This window comes from Stenella coeruleoalba (assembly GCF_951394435.1).
Source record: "Stenella coeruleoalba genome assembly, chromosome: 20".
Taxonomy (NCBI): Eukaryota; Metazoa; Chordata; class Mammalia; order Artiodactyla; family Delphinidae; genus Stenella; species Stenella coeruleoalba.
Window position 1 is genome coordinate 48,502,904 of NC_137166.1, and position 22,656 is coordinate 48,525,559.

The window sequence follows — 22,656 nt, forward strand, 5'->3', positions numbered from 1 at the left end:
AGTTAAGTGGGAGAGGAGAGGTACTGGTTAAAAGTGGCCTCTGGGGACAATTCGTTTTCAAAACCTCACACTGCTATAAAATTGCTGTATATTGGCACTGCTATATATTTGCTATATATTTTTAATCATGGTTAAGTTAATCAACCTCTAGGTTTCCTTTCTGCAAGCTGCAGCATTGGGATCGTAATAGTACCAACATTGTAAGACTGCTGTTAGGATTATGTGCGTTAGTAGTGGAAAACTGTTGTAACTATACCAATGTTTTCTATTATCTTGTAGCTGCAGAGAAGCAGATACCATTCTACATCATAAAACTGTCCTTGCAGATGGGGTTGAAAGAAATCTGCGTGGCAGAGATTATGGCTTTTCACTTAATAAGTTGTTGCCCTGATAAGAACATTTGTTTAGACACTGAGCCCACCCTTCTGAAAAGTTTAGTGGCTGGTGAATATTCCTCCTGAAGCGGGAGGAAGCTCAACTGGTATTGATACTTCCCTCTTCCCACATGGATATAATAAAGATTAAAGAAGCCCGTGATGCTACTATATCTGTATAAAGCACTGGCTCACTGCTTGACCCTTGGGAGGATTTGGAGAACAGGAGTGTAATTTCTTGGGTTCTTCCTCAAGGTTATTTACTGTTCTCAATAGTTATTTACTGTTATTTATCTTATTTACTATTCCCAAGCAACTTCAAAGTCATCTGTGGAAGAAGAACAACTCAAAAAAGGGCTAATCATGGGCTTTGTGGCCACAAACTGTCTCTGTGGAATGCTGTTCTTTTTGTTCTTTTTACAACCTTTCATATGTATTGGGTTGGCCAAAAAGTGCCTTTGGTTTCTAAGTAAAAATAAAAGACACATTTTTCATTTTCACCAAGAACTTTATTGAACAATGTATTCACCCTTTTGTTCCACTACCTTCTACCATTTTTCAGGCAACTTCATATTCCATCTTCCCAAAACTTTTTACCTTTCTGAGCAAAAAACTGTCCCAGGTGCCTTTTACAGTCTTCCAGGGAATTGGAATTTTTTCTATTAAGAGAATTTTGTAAAGATCGAAATAAATGGAAATCTGAAGGTGCAATGTCTGGTGAATATGGCAGATGAATCAGAACTTCCCAGCCAAGCTGTGACAGTTTTTGCCTGGTTATCAAAGAAACATGTGGTCTTGCATTATCCTGATGGAAGATTTTGCATTTTCTGTTGACTGATTCTGGACACTTTTCGTCGAGTGCTGCTTTCAGTTGGTCTAATTGGGAGCAGGACTTGTTGGCACTAGTTGTTTGGTTTTCCATAAGGAGCTTATAATTGAGGGCTCCCTTCCAATCCCACCATATACACAACATCACCTTCTTTGGATGAAGACCGGCCTTTGGTGTGGTTGGTGGTGGTTTATTTCACTTGCTCCACAATCTCCTCCATTCCACATTATTGTACAGTATCCATTTTTCATTGCCTGTCACAATTTGTTTTAAAAACGGAACGTTTTCATTACTTTTAAGTAGAGAATCGCATGCAGAAATATGGTCAAGAAGGTTTTTTTCACTTAACTTACATGGAAGCCAAACATCAAAGCGATGAACATAACCAAGCTGGAGCAAGTGATTTTCAACGCTTGATTCGGATATTTTGAGTATGTCGGCGATCTCTCGCGTGGTGTAACGTTGATTGTTCTCAATTAATGTCTCGATTTGATTGCTATCAACTTCAACCAGTCTACCCAACCGGGGAGCCTCGTCTAGCAAGAAATCTCCAGCATGAAACTTCGCAAACCATTTTTGACACATTCAGTCAGTCACAGCACCCTCTCCATACAGTGCAAAAATCTTTTTTCAAGTTTCAGTTACGTTTTTACCTTTCTTGAAATAATAAGGCATAATATGCCAAAGATGTTGCTTTCTTTTCCTTCCATCTTCAATATTAAAATGGCTACACAAAAATTCATAAGTCTTTTTTTAAATGCACACTGATATGACAGCTGTTACATACAATCTAACAAAATTGTTTCGAATGAAGTTAAAGACAACTAAGGGCTACTAGAGCCATCTAAAGGAAAAAACCGAATGAACCTTTTGGCCAACCCAATAAGAACCATTCTTAGCTGGGGAGGAAAAGGGGATTTACAAAAATAAGCCATGGGCAGTAGTTTGCCCACCTGCATCCTTGACCCTGTTAGCTTTTAACACTCAGCTGCTCCAGGATACCTTTTAACAGGTTTGGCTGCAGCCTTATTAATTCCTAAAACTTTGCCAGTCTAATAAAAGCAGGGCTTTGGCCAAGAGCCCAGGCTATAGAATCAGACCACCAAGCTTCAATCTTGATTCTGCCACTTATTGGCAAAGTAAACTTTTACAAGTTAATTAACCTCTTGATGCCTCTGTTTCTTCATCTGTAAAATGGAAATAAAAATAGGGTTATTATGAAGAACAGATGAGTTAATGCACCAAAGCATTAGAAAGCCAGTGAGGTTCATAATAAACACCTAATAAATGTTAGCTATTATTTGTATCATCCTCATTATCACCATGAAATATACAGAAGCCACACATTAGCCTTGGTTTGTTTCTAACTATATTTACTTTAGGTAGTAATTATCAATAGGTGTATATTACCCTTGGAATATTCTGAAAAAGCTGGTGGCTTCGGCATCCCACCAAAACTTACTGAGACAAAGGACAGGGAATAGTTATACTGTTTATTCTCCCACATGCATTTTCAGAAAATTTGAACACAATCTCACATAGCTGAAGGTTCCTATTTTCTGCTGCCTGTTGGAAAACTACACCAACCCCAAACAGATACTGAATAACTCTTTTCTGCTAATCCCTATACTTGGCAATAAACACAATGAGAAATTGACCTAGTCCCTGCTACATAGAAACCTGCAACTGAGTGGGAGAAACAGATCAGAAACAAGGAGCAGAAACTCCAGTGAACTCAGACAGGTCAACAGAAATTGCTAAAACTGAAGCTTATGCAAGTAATGTGCACTCTGTTGTACTGATAGCATGTTCTAGAAATGTCAGCAAGGTCAAGTTGGTTAATGGTATTGTTCAGGTAGGAATAATCAGTTTTGTATTCTTAATGAGTTTCAGTCTGCTTGTATTGATTGCTGAGAAGAGTGTTCAAATCTCCATATTTAATTGTGGATTTCTCTATCTCTTCCTTCAGTTCTGTCAGATTTTCTTCACGTAGTTTGAAGCTCTGTTGTTTTCTGGGTACACATTTAGGATTGTTATGTCTACGTGGTGAATTGACGCTTGGTGTAATGTCCCTACTTCTCCCTGGTAATAGTCCTTGTTCTGAAGTCTATTTTGTCTGATATTAATATAGTCACTCCAGCCTTTTTTGATTGATGTTTGCATGGTACTTTTTTTTTAATCCTTTTAACATATCTATACCCTTATAGCTAAAGTGGGGCTCCTTTAGACAGCATATACTCAGTTTTTGTTCTTTATCCAATCTTAACAATCTTTTAAAATTAGCATATTTAGGTCATTAGCATTTCATGTAATTTTTAATATGGTCAGATTTAAGTCTAGCATTTTATTATTTTTCCCTGTTTTTCCTTCTTGATTTTCTTCCTCTATGACCCTTTTTCTGCCCTCTTTTGGGTTGAATTTTTTTAGAATTAAATTCATCTCTTTTTATCTATTAGTTTTTGGCTATTATCGCCTTTTTTTTTTTTTTCCTCCTCCAGGGTTGCAATATACATATCTTTCACAGTGAACTCAGTGTTATTTTATCAATTCCCCCGTTCTTTAATTAGTTGTCATATGTATTCTCTATATACAGTGCTCTAGCCAAGAAAGCTATAAATTTTATTTTAAACAGTTGCATTTTTAAGAGGAGAAAAACATTTTATATTTACAAAAAAACTTACTATTTTTGTTGCTCTTTTTTCATTTCTGAAGTTCCTAGTTTCCATCTGGTATTTCTGTTCAACCTAAAGAACTTCTTTTAACACTCCTTTTTAGCATAGGTGTGACATTTTCCCCCCTTCTTCCTGAAGGAAATTTTCACTGGATATATAATTCTGAGTTGACGATTTGTTTAAGCACCTCAAAGATGCTGTTCCAATGTTTTCTGGCCTACATGATTTCCAATGAGAAATCTGCAGATGTATGAATCATTGTTCTACCACATATTTTCTCAAGAATTTTTATCTTTAATTTTCAGAAGTTTATGATGTATCCAGAAGTGATATTTTCTCTAACTATTATAGCATTAAACAAGAAGTGAATAACAAAAAGATATCTGGACAATCTCCAAACATTTACAAATTAAACAGCATACTTCTAGCAACCAATGGACCAAGTCACAAAAGAAAGTAGAGCAGGGACTTCCCTGGTGGTGCAGTGGTTAAGACTCTGCGCTTCCAATGCAGGGGGCCCGGGTTTGATCCCTGGTCAGGGAACTAGATCCCACATGCATGCCACAACTAAGAGTTCACATGCCACAACTAAAGAGGCTGCATGCCGCAATTAAGGAGCTGGTGAACCACAACTCAGGAGCCCACCATCCACAACTAAGGAGCCTTCGAGCTGCAACTAAAGGAGCCTGCCTGCCACAACTAAGAAGCTTGCCTGCCACAACTAAGACCCAGAGCAACCAAAGAAAGAAAGAACGAGCATATTTTGAATGGAATGAAAATGAAGACACAACATATCAAAATGTATGAGATCCTGCCAAAGCAGATATTCTTTAAAAAAATGTATTCAATGATGTATATATTACAACAGAGGAGGAGTCTTAAATCCATTATCTAAGCTAAGAACTAGGGGAAAAAGGGCAAATAAATTAAACCTAAAACAAACAGAAAAAAAGGAAATAATAAACGTAAGACAGAAGTCAATAAGTCCAAAATAAACATAAAACATAAATCGATGTAACTGAAAACATGAAAACACTAGTCAAAATCAGCGTTGGCAAAATATGGCCAATTATGGTCCACTGCTTCTTTTTGTATAGGCTGTGTGCTAATGATGGTTTTTAACATTCTTAGAGATGGACTGAGTTTTTTAAATGGTTGGGAAAATTTTTTTAAAGAATATTAAGACACATAAAAATTACATGAAATTCAAATTTCAATGTCCATAAAGTGTTATTGGAACATTATCATGCTCATTTGTTTACATATTGCCTATGGCTGCTTTCATACTACAGCAGCAGAGTTGTGTAGTTACAACAGAGACCGTATGTGCCCCTCTCATTTCTTTATACTGTTGCTAAACACAGTACAAATCACAGTGACCTAGCTATAGCTCAACAGCAATTGAAGTATCACATGTGTTTTTTAAAGTATCGCATGTAATGATGTACCACAACATTTAATTTTTTTATTACTAGCACATACTCATCATGTCAAAACAAGAAGAGAAAAAGAGACTTCAAATGTTGCACTTTTAAGGCACATTGGAAGTAAAATATTTTGTTACAGAATTAGATGGCAAAGGCTTTTGCCTTTTATACAGCAACAACATAGCTATGCTAAAAGAATACAATATATGTGAACATTAGCAGACTAAGCATTCGTCACAAATATGCTCAATTCACAGTAAAGCATTGGTCAGAAGGATTTAAAATTTTTAATGAAACGTCTCATTGGAACAGATATTCTTCACAAAAATAATGGAAATGAGGCTGTAACCAAAATAAGTTTTGGATATTCAGATATTCAGCTTCTATTTCTGTCCCAAGCAAATAAAGCAATTTAACAATGATGAGTTAATTAAATCATGTTTGACTGTGGCAGCCAAAGAAATGTGTCCTGAAAAAATAAACTTTTCTAAGATTATTAGACTTTGGGCAAGAATCGTTGCTCAAAGAGTTGAATACAGTGGGAACACTATAATCAATTAAAATACAAGGGAAATAATTCTGATAAACTTTATTTGGCTCTTGGCAATTCAGCATATGTCACAGATGTTGCTCGGTAACTGTTTATTGAAGGAATCATTGCCAAGTTTGAAGTGACTAATCAGTAAGTCACCAGAATAGCCTGCGTGGAACAACTACAAGTGAAAATATTTTCAAAGAAGTTGAAAACATACTAATTCAGTGTAACCAGTGTAATCTTCTGGACTGTGTGAAAACTGATTACAAATTTATAAAGCTGGTAAAAATGTAAGTTTGTAGTCTATGGTTCTTTATTGTATTATTCATCAGCAGGTACTTTGCAGAAAATATTTTAATATATCAGGTGCTATTGAAGCAGCAGCATCAACAGTGAACTTCATTTACTCTCATGGACTTAATCATCAAAAGTTTCATGAATTTCGTCAGAAACAGAAGCTAAATATCCCGACTTGCCTTACCACCCAGCAGTTCAATGGCTGAGCTGCAGTAAAGTTTTATTGCGATGTTTTAAATCTCGGGCTTTCTAAGTGAGAAAAGCTGCCCTCCACCACTATTATTGAATACTGAATGGCTTTGGAAATTAGCTTTAGCTGCAGACTTCATGATGTTTTTTAATGAATTCAACCTAGAAGGCAAAAATAGCACTTATACTGTAGTAAAGTCATTTCAATGACAACTAATTTTGTTTGAATCCCAAGTAGTGCCAAGCTACTTTATAAATTTCCATTGTTGTCAAAAGTTAAAACAAGGCAGATCTTCATTCTGCACAAATTTTTAGTGTGATGCAATTGCCAAAACTCAGAATTGTACACTAAAAATAATTTTACTGTATGTAGGTTAAACAATAAATGTTAAAAATTAAATGAGGCTGTTCAACAAGCACTTGTTCAATCTTAAAGTAAATAAAGATCACCTGGGGTTCCTATTAAAAGTAAGAGCCTTGGTCCCACCCCTTCAAAATTCTAAATAAATTGACATGAAACTGGACCCAAGGACCTGCCTTTATATAGAGCTCCCAGGTGATAATGCTGCTTGAAAGCAGCCAGAGAAGAACAATGCATTACCTACAGGGGTACAATGATTCGAATGAACCCAGATTTCTCATTAGGAACCATGAGGCCAGAAGGAAGTAGCACAATACACTTTTAAAGTAGTGAAAGAAAAGAACTGTCAAAGCAGAATTGTATACTAAAGATAATAGTTTAGAAAAATATTTAGGAATGAAGGTGAAATAAAGATATTCTCAGATGAACTAAGAATTCACAGGGAGCAGACTTGCTCTAAAAGGATTGGTGAAGGAAAACTTTCAAAGGAAATAAAAGAAAGAAATTTGCATCATCAGGAAGGAGGAGCAACAGAACAGTAAATACTCGGGAAAATATGATAGGTTACTCATCTCGAGTTCTTTAAAATATATTTGACCATTGGAAGCAAAAATTATAACACTATAGGATTTTCAAGTTATATACATGCAATATATGACAACTAGAGCATAAAGGTAATGCATTAGTTTTCTCTGGCTCCTTTCTAGTTTCTTTCTTTGTCTTTCGTTTTCAGCAGTTTGATTATAATGTGTCTGGGCTTGGATTGCTATGAGTTCATCCTGTTTGGGATTTGCTCAACTTCTTAAAAGAAAACCTATAGGGCTTCCCTGGTGGCGCAGTGGTTGAGAATCCGCCTGCTGATTCAGGGGACACGGGTTCGTGCCCCGGTGCGGGAAGATCCCACATGCCGCAGAGCGGCTGGGCCCGTGAGCCACGGCCCGCAGAGCCTGCGGGTCCGGAGCCTGTGCTCCGCAACGGGAGAGGCCACAACAGTGAGAGGCCCGCGTACCGCAAAAAAAAAAAAAAAAAAAAAAAAAAAAAAGAAAACCTATAAGTTACACTTAAGATACTAGAAAAGAGAAGCAAAATAAACCCAAGTCAAGCAAAAGAAAGGATATAATAAAGCTAAATACAGAAATCAATGAAACCAAAAGCAGTTGTTGTTTTTTTTACCATAACAAAAACTCTAGCAAGAGTGGCAAAAAATAAAAGAGAGACAACAAAAGTTACCAATATTAGGAATGAAAAAGTAGATATCATTACTTCTAGAAGAAAATATAAGAGAAAAATCTTCCTGACTTGGAATTAGGCAGAGATCTTAGACATGAAAGGAACAATTCATAAAAGAAAACACTGATAAATCAGACTTCATCAAAATTAAAAACTTTTGCTCTGCAAAAGACACTGTTAAGAGAATGAAAAGATAAGCTATAGGCTGAGAAAAAATATTTGCAAAGGACATATCTTGACAAAGGACTTGTATCTAGAATACATGAATAACTCTCAAACATCAACAATATGGAAAACACAACTCAATTTAAAACTGGGCAAAACACTTTAGTAGAGAAGATAAATAAGCTGAAAAAAGGTACATCTGCTGAACATCATTAGTCTTTAAGGAAATGTATATAAAAGTCACAATAAGATACCAACACATGCCTACCATATGGCTAAAATTCAAAAAACAAAACCAGAAAATACTAAGTGCTGACAAGGATGTGGAGCAACTGGTACTCTCATATATCATTAATGGGAATGCAAAATAGTAGATACCCTGGAGAATAATTTGGCCACTTCTTACAAAGTTAAACATACATTTTCCTTATGACCCAGCAATCCCATTCCTGGTTATGAATTCTAGAAAAATAAGCAAAGAAAACCTTGTACACAAATATTTATAGCAGCTTCTTCATAAATGCCAAAAGCTAGAAACATTCCAAATATTCTTCAATGGGTGAATGGATAAACTATGGTATATCCATAAATGTAATATTAATCAGCAATAAAAACAAAGTACTGATACACAACTAGGATGAATGTCAAAGGCATTAAGCTGGGAACAGTTCTTGGAGCTCTCTGAGATGCTGTTCCCAGGTTATAATCCTCGATTTGGCTCAAATAAAATTTTTCATTAAAAAAACGCATTATGCTGAGTTAAAGAATCCAGCCCTAAAAGGTTACACGTGGTATAAGGCCATTTGTGTGACATTCTCAAAAAGATGAAATTATAGGGTTATAGTGGTCACCAGTGGTTACAGATGCGGTGAGGGGTGATTATAAAAGGAAAATAGGAGAGTGTTTTGGTGTGATGGAACTGTTCTGTGGCTGATGAAAGTGGTGATTATACGAATCTACACCTGTGGTAAAATTAATAGAATTGTATCCCAAACAGGAAAAAAACAGTTAATTTTACTGTACGATGATTGTTTTAAAAAACCTGCTTCTCATCTGTAAAATGAGGGTAATGATAGGTTTGTTATGAAAAATAAGTATCTGTAAGTCACTGGAAACACTGCCTGGTCATAAAACACAATCTATAAATGTTAGCTGTTATCATTTCTATCAATGTATATCTCAGGAAATTTGTTTTAGATCATGAAAATAATTGCTCATAAGCATTTCAACAATCTGAAATAGATGATGGATTCTACAGCTCACCAACATTAAAGATTAAGGAACATCTCCATGGGTTATTTCTATTCTGTTTTGTTACCTAATTCCAATTTCAGGAATTCTGCACTGCAAACTCTTGATGCCGGCAGTCTGTTGAGTAGCTACTCTAACTCCAAACCCTTGCCAATCTTGTACTGTGTGCTGGGCACACAGAGAAAAATATGACATGGTCCCGGCAACAGAAGAACTTTCAGTGTATGAAAAGAGAGAGATGAGAAACAAAGAGCCCCAAGACATAGGTAAGTCAAACTGTATACGGGAAAACAAAGAGCATTGGACTTTGGAACCATCCCTCTCCAAAGTGCAATGCTCGTGTCCCCTAGCTTTCTCAAATGAGTGCCATTCTCCAAGCTGCAAAAATAAAAACCTTGGAGTAGCTGCTAACATCTCCCTTTCTTGGTCTTGGGTATAAACAATGGATGATAATCAATTTTTGGCAATTATAACAATAAATCAATCACTATCATACTGACTCAATGTTGGGGACTTGCTTTAAAATTTTGAAACAAAAAAAAATTGGAGCAGGGGTGTGTTGATACAAGACTGACAAATGTTAACAAGGGTTGAATTTGGGTGATGGTTCCACAGGGGTTCATTATTTTATTCTTATTACATTTGGCTCTGTTTGTAAATTTCCACAGTAAGAACTTAAGGGGAAAATAAAACCTATGATACCTATTTTGAAAAACTTAAGTAAAAGTCCAAAAATAAATCTACAGAACAGGAAAACATTAAAATATTAATACTGTTATCGCTACATCCTGTACTACATCCTTCATAAATTTTCTTCTCTATAATATGCAATCATTATTTTCATAATAGAATATGAACTATATTATTTCAAATAAAACTCAATTAAATTGCAGATAACTGAAAAAAATCTCATCAAAAACTCAAAGCTTTCATGACCCTCTATAAAAATCCAAACATGCCTTCTCAACCTGACACTAAACACATTAAGAACTAAGGCAGCAGATCGAAACGACCTAAATTCAAAACCCAGGTAAGCCTCTTACTAGCTGTGTGACCTAGGATAAACAACTCAGGCTCTGTGTCTGTTTCCTCATCTTTAACATGGGAATAACAGTATCCCCAGTTCCCATAGGGCTCTTGTGAGGATTAAGTATGTTCATTCATATAAAGCTCCTAGATTAATGTTTAGCACTAAATGTTTAAACATTATCATTATTACTCATGCCCACGTATTCCCCCATCCCTTCCTGCATTTATTCAACAAATATCAGGGCATCTTTGTAGCAGAATTTGCCCATGAGTGATGGAAATGTCTTCTCCCCTGCGAAGAGATAACATAAGAGGAAGAAGGATGCTAAGTCCTAGTCAGGTGAGTCTCTGCTGCCTGCGGCCAAAGGGTCATTCCCTCCTCACTTCAGCCTTTTGCAAGAAGTAAGGCTGGGAGAGGAAAAGAGGCTGAAAGAAATCAGAACTTCATCAGTACTCCCGCATAAATCACAGTGCACATCCCAGACAACAGCCAGAAGTGATCCTCTCCAAAATTTTTAATTAAAAAAATTAGGAGTCTGGGTTCAGCCCCGATTCCTTCAGGGATCAGAGAAGGGCCAGGGACACTGTAGCAGGAGCGCTGACCCACAAAAGCTTTCAGGGACCTGAGCGCTTTTCAGGAAATTAAAAAATACTAGTAACAAGAGACCTTGTGATTTTTAACCACAAGCCAGCCTCTGTTCTAAGTCTTTTCCTGAACATTCTCATTTAACTCTCACAATAGCCCTATTAGGTAGACACTAAGGCCAACTTTAAAGAAGAGGAGACAGAGACATGAACATACTCGCCGAATATACTGTCAGGAAGCGGCAGCGCGGGCTGGTGGTCGCGAAAAAAGCGGGGGAGGCAAGTACAGAACCCAGGAGACTCCCAACCCCAGAGACATACGGCCCTGGCCCGGGCCCCTAAACCAGGGATGCACCAACAGTCCCACGCTCCAGGAGGCTCATTCAAAGGGAGCACCAACCGCGCCCTTCGCCGCAGATGGATTCCTTCCCCAAGGTCGAGGGCCGGGTCGCTACTGGCCCACAACAAAGCGAAGAAAGGTCAGTGTAGACTCGGGGAGAGGGGCTCGGGGGAGGGGAGGCTCACCTTTCCGAGAGGAAAGAAGGCCGCGGCCTCGCGTACCTGGGCCGGAAGTGACTCTGCCTACAGAGACCTCCTGGACTACGCTTCCCAGAATTCCCAACGGGAGCAGGGACACAGCCTCATCCTCCTGTAGCGGAAGTTATCCAACTACGGTGTTCCCGGGCTACACTTCCCAGAATTCCCAGGCACCTCGTCGCCTTCCCAGGGCGGAAGTGCTGGCTGCTATACAGAGCGTGTGGATTGTACTTCACAGCGTACCAGAATGAATTTCGTAACCCCGCCTTCCTGGAGCCGAAATGCTTCCAAACCTAGAGCGCTCTACTACACAATTCTGTATTTGCTTAAAGGCGCCTTTTCGGAGCGTAACTATCTCTGATTCTGTGGATCTTCTGAGCTGCCATTACCGAATCTCCTGGGGGGCAGCCCTTTCCGCAAGACTGCCTTTTCTCTTTTGGGTAGACAGTATTTGGATAGTCAGTATTCTCTTTAGGATAGTCAGTATGAATCAACTCTATACTGTTAGTCGAGCTTGGTCTTTCTCTCCCTTTTTTCTTAAAAAAAAATTTTTTTAAAACGTGACCGAAACAAAGCAAACTCAACCAGAGCAAACTCTATTTACTTATACACCAACCTATTCATAGAAACTACCCATAAAGACAGACTAGAGAAACTTGAAGTGTGAAAAAAGAAGAAAGGGAAGGAGGGAGTAAGGGAATAGATTATATAAAGAAAGCGATTTGTAGGCAAAAAATGCAATACTAAAAGGAAATTGTGCTGCCTGCACTGGGCACTGAATGTAAGGAATACAGGATCTCAACCTTACTTTGACTGGATTGCTTCTTTTATTCTGTATGGGTGTGAATGCATCTAGAACTCTTGACACTGCTACCTCCCATGAGCTGTTCATGCCAAGATCCACGAGAACGGACGTGAATGCCAAGAATCCACAAGAAGCAGATGCAACCACTGACCAGGGCATAAAGCAGCAGCAGCAAATGTTTTCCACATTTCCTTTGCTTTAATTGCTAACTATGAAATGTGGGTCATAAGGCAAATGGAAGGAGCTGTAGTGATAGATAAAACATTCTACTATGGGAAGGGATAAATCCTTTATGAAATCTTGAATTTTTTTCTTTTTTGAGCTTCTAGTATCACATCACCTATTTTCACCCTGCTCTTGGTATCATAAATACTATAAGTTGTCAGAAAACTAGCAGAAATAAAGAAAAAAAGAGAGGAGAAAGTTTAATTGTCCACTCTTCTCTTGGGGAAGAAATACAGATTATTTTCCTTGGGCTTCCCTGGTGGCTCAGTGGTTAAGAATCTGCCTGCCAATGCAGGGGACACAGGTTCGAGCCCTGGTCCGGGAATATCCCACATGCCTGTGTGCCACAACTACTGAGCCTGCACTCTAGAGCCCACGCGCCACAACTACTAAGCCCGCGTGCCACAACTACTGAGCCCGCGTGCCCAGAGCCTGTGCTCCACAATAAGCGAAACCACTGCAACGAGAAGCCTGCGGACCGCAACGAAGAGTAGCCCCCGCTCGCCACAACTAGAGAAAGCCCGCGCGCAGCAACGAAGACCCAACACAGCCAAAAATAAATGAATTTTTTAAAAAAGAAATGCATATTATTTTCCTTTATGCTGGTACATGAATTGTATTTGATGTTATATCACTTGACGCTCTTGTAATCTAGAACAGCTCCCCCTCCCCTTTTTTGTATGCCCTTCACCTAGTGAACTAACTAGATCAGTTGTCATGTAGGATTGCTTACATTCTGCATTTGTCCGATGGCTTTTTTGACCTGGCATTTATTGCCCTGAAACTTTGATATATTCTGTGAACTGGAGGTTAAAGTTTAGATTTTTGGCAAGGATAAGGAAAATATGGTGTTGAAAGTAGCTGAACAAGGTCCCATACAGTGTCCAACTGAAACCAGTTCTAATGCTGGGCAAGTACTCTCACTAAGGAGTAAAAGAAAAATGACATAACAGCCACTATGTGAAAACGCGCAGTGGTTTAAAGACGGGGATCATTTAAAGAAATTATACCACGTGACTCTTTAACAACCCCTCCCAAAAGCAAATGTCTTTTTAAAAATACTTATCTAATACGTAGCTCACGTATTAAGGAAGATCAATCTGATAAAAGGTAAGTTTGGGGGATAAAATGTCAGGGAAATTTTAAAATACACTAGACAAAATAAAGGAAATGTTTTGTATACTTACGCTTCCAGTAATAAAATAGGTAATTTGGGACAAACATCTGGCACATGAAAGGTGGATACATTTTTTTTAAGTATTGGAAGGCATCAAAACACAAGGTAATGGAGAGTTAGTGGGCTAAAATTCAGAAAAAGTTGGGGAGTCATGTATTAGGGGCTGCTTTTCTCCTGGGGTGATGGTCTAGTCAAAGAGCCGAAAAGCCTAGAAGCTCTGTAGCACTCTTGACACCCATTTGGGGCTAGGGGAACAAAAGGTGCTGGAAATACCTATAAAATACATATCTTTTCAAGCACACATAAAATATTTACAGAAAGGGGTCATAAGGTGCGCCAAAAAGAATAACAACAAATTTCAAAATACTGAAATAAAATTAAATGCTTTCTGAATACAATGAAATTCAGCCAAAAATCAATAACAAAAAGATAATTTAAAAATTTCCATGTATGCATTTAATAAATTATCTCTTAGCTCCAAACCCAACCTTCTTTACATTGCTTTACGGGGCTGGAATGAGAGGGAAATCTGTAGCTATTCTCTTTACTTTGCCATCTGGGTCTATGTTAGGCTCTGCCAATAGAGGGCGACGGTGATTCACATATTTGGTATCAGGATTTTAAAGTCATGTGTATCAGAATCTTCTGAAGAGGGACTTCCCTGGTGGTCCAGTGTCTAAGAATCTGCACTCCCAATGCAGGGGGCCCGGGTTCGATCCCTGGTCAGGGAACTAGATCCCGCATGCACGCCACAATTAAGAGTCCGCATGTCGCAAGACTAAAACAAACAAACAAAAAAAACAGATCCCGCATACTGCAACAAAGATCCCGCACGGCCTAAATAAACATTAAAAAAAAAACCCAACAAAAACACCTAGGGACTTCCCTGGTGGCGCAGTGGTTAAGAATCCGCCTGCCAATGCAGGGGACACGGGTTCGAGCCCTTGTCCGGGAAGATTCCACATGCTGCGAAGCAACTAAGCCCATGCGCCACAACTATTGAGCCTGTGCTCTAGAGCCCGCGTGCCACAACTACTGAAGCCGACGCAACAAGAGAAGCCACCGTAATGAGAAGCCCGTGCACCGCAACGAAGAGTAGCCCCCGCTCGCCGCAACTAGAGAAAGCCCGCGCACAGCAACGTGGCCAAAAATAAAATTAATTAATTAATTACTTTTCAAAAAAGAAGTTAAGGCTGGGAAAGGAAAGGAGGCGGGGGGAATCAGAACCGTGTCTCCCTTCTGCACGAATCACAGAACACAAACACACACTATCCTGGAGACACACACACACACACACACACACTCTCTCTCTCTCTCTCTCTCTCTCTCTCTCTCTCTCTCTTCTGAAAGAGAGAGAAAATGAACCCAGAAGAAATTCAGGAATAACCTGGATTCCTGCAGGGATCAGAGAAAAGGTCTGGTAGCACTGCCAAGTGGGACTCATCTCTTCCTGGGCTCATGTAAGTTGTCAGGTAACTGAACATTTCTCAGGAAATTAAATACATTAACCAAAAGATACAATTACCTTTGGCTTTAAACCTTTTATTTGTGACTATCCCACTTAACCCTCCAAGCAACTCTACTAGGTAAGTACTATTATTTCCCTCTTCTTACAGGAAAGGAATGCAAGGCACAAACAGATTAATTTAGCTGCTTAATCTTACACCCCCACCCCTAGGAGGTGGCAGAGCTGCAGGGTCAGTTGGCGATTAGGAACAGACAGCACAGAATACAGGAGACTCAACCCTCGACCACCAGTCGTGGCACTCAGGAAGGCTCAATCTAGTAGGGCCCAACCCCACCCTCTGCCTCTGGCTGCACATTCCCTCTCATAAGGCCAAGGACATGTCACAGTTGACCCCAGCCAAGCAAAGAAGCATTGCCGTCCCGTGCCTGAGTTTCTCCAGAAGGACTGCCAAGACCTCACTTCCCTGGAGGAAGTGACTCTACCCACAATTCTTGGTTACGCTCCCAGAACTCCCGACAAGATACTAGTCACAGCCGCGCCCCCCTGTAGCGGAAGTTCGCCGCCTACAGAGCTGTTAGACTACACTTCCCAGAACCCTCACGTCATTGCCCTCCTAAGGCGGAAGGTTGGCTACTACCCTTAGAGCCTAGATTACATTTCACGCGATTCCAGAGGACTCAGTGAAGAACTACTTGTTTAAACATGTTCACTTATTTGATAATTAATCACATTTTTCCTATGTATTTACTTGCTATAGCGATTGCTTCTTTTAAAAACTTGACTATTCATATCCTTTGCTGTATTCATATCCATATTCCTATTGAGGTTTCATTATCTTAAGATTCCTGTTAAGGATTTTAAACCATTTTCTAGCATATATGTCAATATATGTCAAATAGGTCAATATTTTCAGCCCAGTTTACTATGTCTTCTACCTTTACGTATGTTGCCTTTTTAATATAGGGAAATTAACTTTTTTCCATACAGACTTAATCATTGTTATATTTGCTTTGCTTAGAACTCTGTGCATCTATAACAAGCAACCTTTTCTGTGCTCCATTACTATTCCACACGTTTTAAAAGTATTAATTTCATTTAACTCTCACTATCCCACTAAGTAGTATATAATTATACCCTGGCAACTGATTCACAGAGATTAACTCGCCCAAAGTTATAACACTAGGAAGTGGCTGTGCTGATTGCGAGTCAAGGAGAGACTGGGGAAGCACAGAACCCAACAGACCATCAAACCAGCGATGCATCACCCCAACCTGTGACGCGCTAACCGCTGCAAACGCTAGGAGGTTCTGCCGAGAGGTAGGCGCAAATGCCTCTACCCCTTGTCCTCTGCCGACCATCGCTTCTCTTCCTCAAGGCGGAGGGCCGAGCCACTGCTGGTCCCTCGTCTAGGCTGAGGAGGTGCGGAGTAGTTGCTGGGACTCAAGTCTCCACTCCACATGGTGTATGATGGCCGCAACCTCCCCTGGAGCGGAAGTTCTTGCAACTCACTTCCCTGGATCCGGAGACCACCCGAGAGGGGCCGCACCCCGCACTCCTGAAGAGGAAGTGTTGTCGATTGCACGCAGCTTCTGGACTACACTTCCCAGAATTCCCAATGGGTCTACAGCCCTGCCTGTCTGGGGTGGAACTGCTTCAGACTACAACCCCCAGAATGATCTGCGTGGTAGTGCTTCCGCCTTCCCTCCACTATTTCTTTTGGTAAAATTCAACCTTGTATTTTTTTTTTCCAAGAAAAAACTAAAACGTGGGAATTTAAAGGAAATATGGATATTTAGGGGTAAAAAAGAGACGCATTTCACATTAAAAGAAAATTAACACATTTTAGCAGGATATGCCTATGACAAAAAGTCAAGGGACTTGGTCTGCGTGCACTGGATATCGACCTTAAGGAACATGGAATTTCAGACTTGGTTTGACTCCATTGTCTCTTTATTTGTGCCTGTCTTCATTTACTTCTGAGTTTGCTGTCTGGTATAAACTATTTACTGCAAGATGCCAAGAATCCACAAGGAGTTTCACGCACTGTTCAGGCCGTAAAACAGAAACTGCAGTGCTGTTTCTGACAAATGAGAGGAGGTGCACTGGCAAGGAACTGGAGAAAATATTATTTTAGGGAAAAGGTCTCTTTCCTCGAAATTTTTTGAGTTCAAACTCAGGCTTCCCTTTGACTACTCCTGTGTTGTTCTCTTTGACATCATATATTTGCTAAGAAGATTTCTTTTCTATAGATCTGTTTAAACAAAGTGAGGTCATGATTATTTGAGGCTGTGGGGTAGGTAGGTTGATGTAGGAGATGGAGTCATATAACAAGTGAAACTACAGGAAGTATGTACTTACCGCTTTCCTTCTGGACAGGAAATAATTTTTATAAATGAAACTTCTAAAAATAATATGAAAGTATGGAGAATAGTAATATGAAATATCAATACTAAATACATATACCTTAAATTTAACACTTATCAACATGCCACACTGGCTTCACTTATCATTTTAAAATTTTGTTACTAAAGGATTTTAAAACAGTCTTTGACATTATCATTTCCTTCCAAATACCGTATTGCTTAAAAATAATAATATTTTACAGCTGGTTTATTCTAGTTACTATCCAAGTAGATCAATTCATTGTATTTGATTGTTATCTCAGCTGAGGCTCATTTATTCTAGAACTATATCCTACATACATACACAAGCACTGCCATTTTTTAATGTCCTTGAACTGTTGGAGAAATCAAGATGTCAAATTAGGTGTCTGAATTCTGGATTTGTCTAACGGCTTCTCATACTTTCTCCTCTAATCTTCTAAACTTCCTGTAAAGTAGAATTTTGATTTAAAGACTAGATTAGATACAGGTTTTTTTGTTTTTGTTTTTGTTTTGGCAAGAATACTTCATAGAAGGGACTGAAAGTATTTGAACAGAAACATTCAGTTCAACCAAAGCCAATGCAAATCCTGGGCCAGTTTCTCTCCAACAAAGAGAAAAACAAAAAGAAATAACAGCAAATATGTAAAAAAAACACACATGGCTTAAAACAAGGAAACCACTATCACAAATCACATATCATGATCTCCTATATAACAGATTCTAGCTTTGTGAGAGGAAAAAGAATATTTGGTAATCTGTTTTGAATTTTCACATATATTAAAGAGGGTAAGATAAAAGCAAAGATTTTTCAGATGAGGAAAATAATTTGGGGAAAGCCTTACAACACTGAAAAGTGAAGTGTAGAGTGGTGGAGGGGGATGGTTCCCGGTGCTGCTCTGCATTCTAAAAATCTTTTCTATTAGTCACAGATTGTACTTGATCTTTTATAACTTCATTTTTTTCCCTCCAAACAATATGTGAAAAATTTGTAGGTCTAGATCATTTTTAATGGTGTATATTATTCCATTACATGGGGATACCATAATTTGCTCAATCTTTCTTTTTTTTTTTTAAACATGACTCTTTTTTTTTCTTTTTCATTTTTGGCCACACTGAACAGCATGTGGGAATCTTAGTTTCCTGACTAGGGATCGAACCAGCAGCCCTTGCAGTGGAAGCGCAGAGTCTTAACCACTGGACTGCCAGGGAAATCCTTCCTCAATCTCTTATTCATGGATCTTTAGGTTCTTTGCAATTTTTATTATTGCAAAATTCTTAGAAGATGTTCCCTTCGAAAACCATCTTTTCCAACTTGTGCAATTATGTCTGAAAGATAAATTCTGAGCAGTAGGATTAGTGGATCAAAGACAATGTTCCTTATACACTTTGATACATATATATAAAATCCTCTCCAGAAATGTTACACCTGTTTTTTTCTCCCCACTAACTTATGTGAGGATGCTAACTTTTTTCTACTCCTTTACTGACAATGAGCTTTGTTAATCTTTCACTATTGCCCACCTGAATCGGTAAGAAAGTAATACTTCAGGGATGGTTTTATTTGCATTTGAATGGCTGTTTCAGATACAGACGATAACTAGTATGAAAATGTAATGTAAGAAAAACTAGGAATAAAATATGATCCAAATGAAGAAACCTATAAATAAACTAAGATACAAAAAAAAATACATTGTTATTGAAGATGAATAAAGATATTGTAAAGTATCTCCTCCTCCCAAATCCAACTATAATCCGAAACTAAATCACTATTTTGGTAGGAACTTGACAAAATGAGCACCTTCTAAAAACCCATCATTAAACAAGACTGCTGAGAAACAGTAGTGTCTGCTTCTGACAATGAACACTTTGGCTTGGCCTTCTATAGTTGTTACCCACTTGAGTAAAATGTTAGTTTTACTTAATTTTATTAAGACTATTTGCAGTGCACCATTTTTTTAAATTGCATTTAAGATGTGAGCTGACAAACTTTTTCACTACACATTACGGAAGTTCTCTGCTGCATGGGATTTCTTATGTCCATAGATTGCACTTTCGGTAAAGTTTTATCACATGCACAGCACCTGGAACAGGTCTCTTTTATGTACAGACCAATGAATGAAGATTCTCACTAAAGAAGTCCTACCGGGCTTCCCTGGTGGCGCAGTGGTTGAGAGTCCGCCTGCCGATGCAGGGGACACGGGTTCGTGCCCCGGTCCGGGAAGATCCCACATGCCGCGGAGCGGCTGGGCCCGTGAACCATGGCCGCTGAGCCTGCGCATCCGGAGCCTGTTGCTCCGCAATGGGAGAGGCCACAACAGTGAGAGGCCCACATACCGCAAAAAAAGAAGTCCTACCTACACCACTTAAATGCCTGCACTGCCACAGAGTGCCTCAAAGATTTAAAAGTTTTAGGGACCTCCCTGTTGGTCCAGTGGGTAAGACTCCACGCTTCCAATGCAGGAGCCCGGGTTCGAGCCCTGGTCAGGGAACTAGATCCCGCATGCATGTAGCAACTAAGAGTTCACATGCCGCAACTAAGAAGTCCGCATGCCGGAACTAAAGGTCCCTCATGCCACAATGAAGATCCTGCGTGCCGCAACTAAGACCCGGCACAGCCAAAATAAATAAATAAATATATTTTAAAAGTTTTGAACTCGAATTCTAATGTTGCTTCCTTATGTGGACGCCAGTGACTGTGAAATATGTTGCTATTAAATCCCTCTGTACTAGGCAGTACAGCCTAGGCAATGTTGTAACAAATAAACTGCCCAAATCCCAGTAGTGTAACACAATAAATGTTTATTTCTCACTCAAAAGAAACAAAAACAAAAAAGTCCAACACAGATAGCCACCTTCCCATCTGGAAGAAACAGCCTCCAAAACCACCATGACAGGAAAGAGAAGCCTGGAGGACATGGACAGATCCTTGTAAGGGCCAGTCCTGGAAGTAGCGCATATCACTTTTGCACACACTCCATTGGTTGAAACTCAATCACATGGGCCCACATTTAACTGCAAGGCCTGCTGGGAAATGGAGTCTTCCTATGTGCCCAGGAAATAGAACCAGTACGAATATGAATACATATCACTATCTCTGCCACACCCTAAAAATATCACTTCTACAGAGCTTCTCCTGTGTGGAAATTCTAATGCATTTGAAAACCTGAGTATGGCCTAATTCTTACCATACTAATAACATAGCTCTCATGTCTGAGCACTATTTTGAATGTTCTTAACGGAGCCTGTCTTTCTAGAGGAGACTCCAAAAACAAAAAACAAAATCACCTAAAGATTATGGCTGGACTGAAGTTCTTACTCTCCTCATCCCAATTAGAATTTCCTTCCTGGGCATACCCATTAATGGAAATTTGACCTGTAACTATTGCCACAAACAACCCATTTGTCAAGAATCACTTTCTAAATTCAATAAATAAATAAATAAACAAAGCTTCAAAACCTAAAAAGAATCACTTTCTTTGCCACGACAGCAGACGGCAGCTGATGAGAGCTTCAAGGAAGGTGTTGAGATCCACAGTGGTTTCCTGGAGTGCCCTTAAGAACCACGTGCTTCAGTGCTGCCAGCTGACCTCACGGGTCGTCGTGTCCCTGTCCTTTGCTCCCCCCGGCCCTCCCAATGGCTGAGTAAGCCTCTGTCATCTGGAACACGTAAGTGGCTTCTGTTTTCCTGATTGAACAGACTGACTACATTTATAATGTTTCTGTTCTCTTGTGCAGTCTTGGCTGAGCACGAAGGTCTGAGCTACATACTTCCTGAGCCTTGCCAGGCTCATGACATGCATTGTCCATCTCATCTCTATGTGCTGTCTGACGGGCAAGAGGATTAAGAGTTACGACCGAAGCCCTTCCCGCATTCTTTACACTTACAGGGCCTCTCTCCCGTGCGGACTCTGAGATGAACGTGAAGATCAGAGTTCCGAATGAAGACCTTCCCACACTCGTCACATGCATGCGGTTTCTCTCGGGTGTGATCTCTCTGATGTAAGTGAAAATAGGAGCTGTAACTGAAGTCCTTACCACACACTTGGCACATGTAAGGCTTTTCTCCCGTGTGAACTCTCCGGTGAGTGTGCAGAAACGAGCTGTAGGAGAAAGCCTTCCTGCACACGTCGCATTTGTAGGGTTTCTCCCCCGTGTGGACCTCTGGTGAATGTGCAGGCGTGTGCTTTGGCTGAAGCCCTTTCCACACTTGCCACACCTATAAGGCTTCTCCCCCACGTGCAGCCTCCAGTGGACTTGGAGGACGGAGCTGGAGCCGAAGCATTTGCTGCACTTGCTGCATTTGTAGTTTCTCTCCAGTGTGGACCCTCTGATGGACAAGAAGTCTGGAGCTCTGATCGAAGCCCTTCCCACACTCTGTGCATATTATAGGGCCTTTTCCCTGTGTGGACTCCCTGGTGGATACACAGAAGCGACCTGAATCCGAACCCCTTCCCACACATGTCACACATGTAGGGCATCTCCCCCGTGTGGACTCGGTGATGGTTGTGAAGAGAAGAACTGCGCTTTGCCACATTCAATGCCTTTATAGGGTTTGTCTCCCAAGGGGCCTTTCTGATTCCTGGGAAGGTCTGAGCTCTGTTTGCAGCCCTTAGCCCACTCCTGACCCTCACAAGTTTTCTCCCCTGAGTGGGTGTTATAGTGAACAGTAAGTCCTGAGCTCTGACTAAAGTCCTTTCCACACTGGTCATATTTACAAGATTTTTCTCCTGTGTGAGCGCTGTGATGAACATGAGCATTTGCATCATCTATGAAACCCATTCTATAGTTATTACACCTGAAAGGTTGCCGCACTGCATAGACCACGTGACTGTGTTTGACTGCTGACTTCATAACCAAATGTTTCCCACAGCCGGTGTATCTGTAAGGTTCCTCTCCTTTACATTCTTGGAAATCATTACAATCACGTGAGGTCTGAAAGAAGATGCCATCACACTGAGCACATCCATCCAATTTCTCTTCCATATGAATTCTCTTGTGTACCTTCCCTGAGAATTCTCAGGCTCAATCATTATGTTGGCTTTCTTCCAAGATTCTGGGGTAAGGACCTGTGCCAGGCCTTTCCGAGCTGTGATGTCTTGGTTTTCTAAATTAATGG

General features: G+C 39.8%; 1 protein-coding gene across 11 annotated transcripts in view; it reads right to left on the minus strand.

Annotated features, from left to right (window-relative positions):
- The window catches only part of LOC307179145 (uncharacterized protein), a 54,666-nt gene that overhangs the window by 19,281 nt on the left and 12,729 nt on the right, over nucleotides 1–22,656 (minus strand). Inside the window, exon 1 of one of the 11 annotated variants that reach the window (XM_079907981.1) lies at nucleotides 16,291–16,588. The exons of 8 other annotated variants lie outside the window; for them this stretch is intronic. The gene's annotated coding sequence lies outside the window, so the exon portion shown is untranslated. Of the gene's footprint in view, nucleotides 1–11,469; nucleotides 11,558–16,290; nucleotides 16,589–22,656 lie in introns of those variants that run through there. 2 more of the 11 variants (XM_079907973.1, XM_079907972.1) reach the window with 2 other exon arrangements.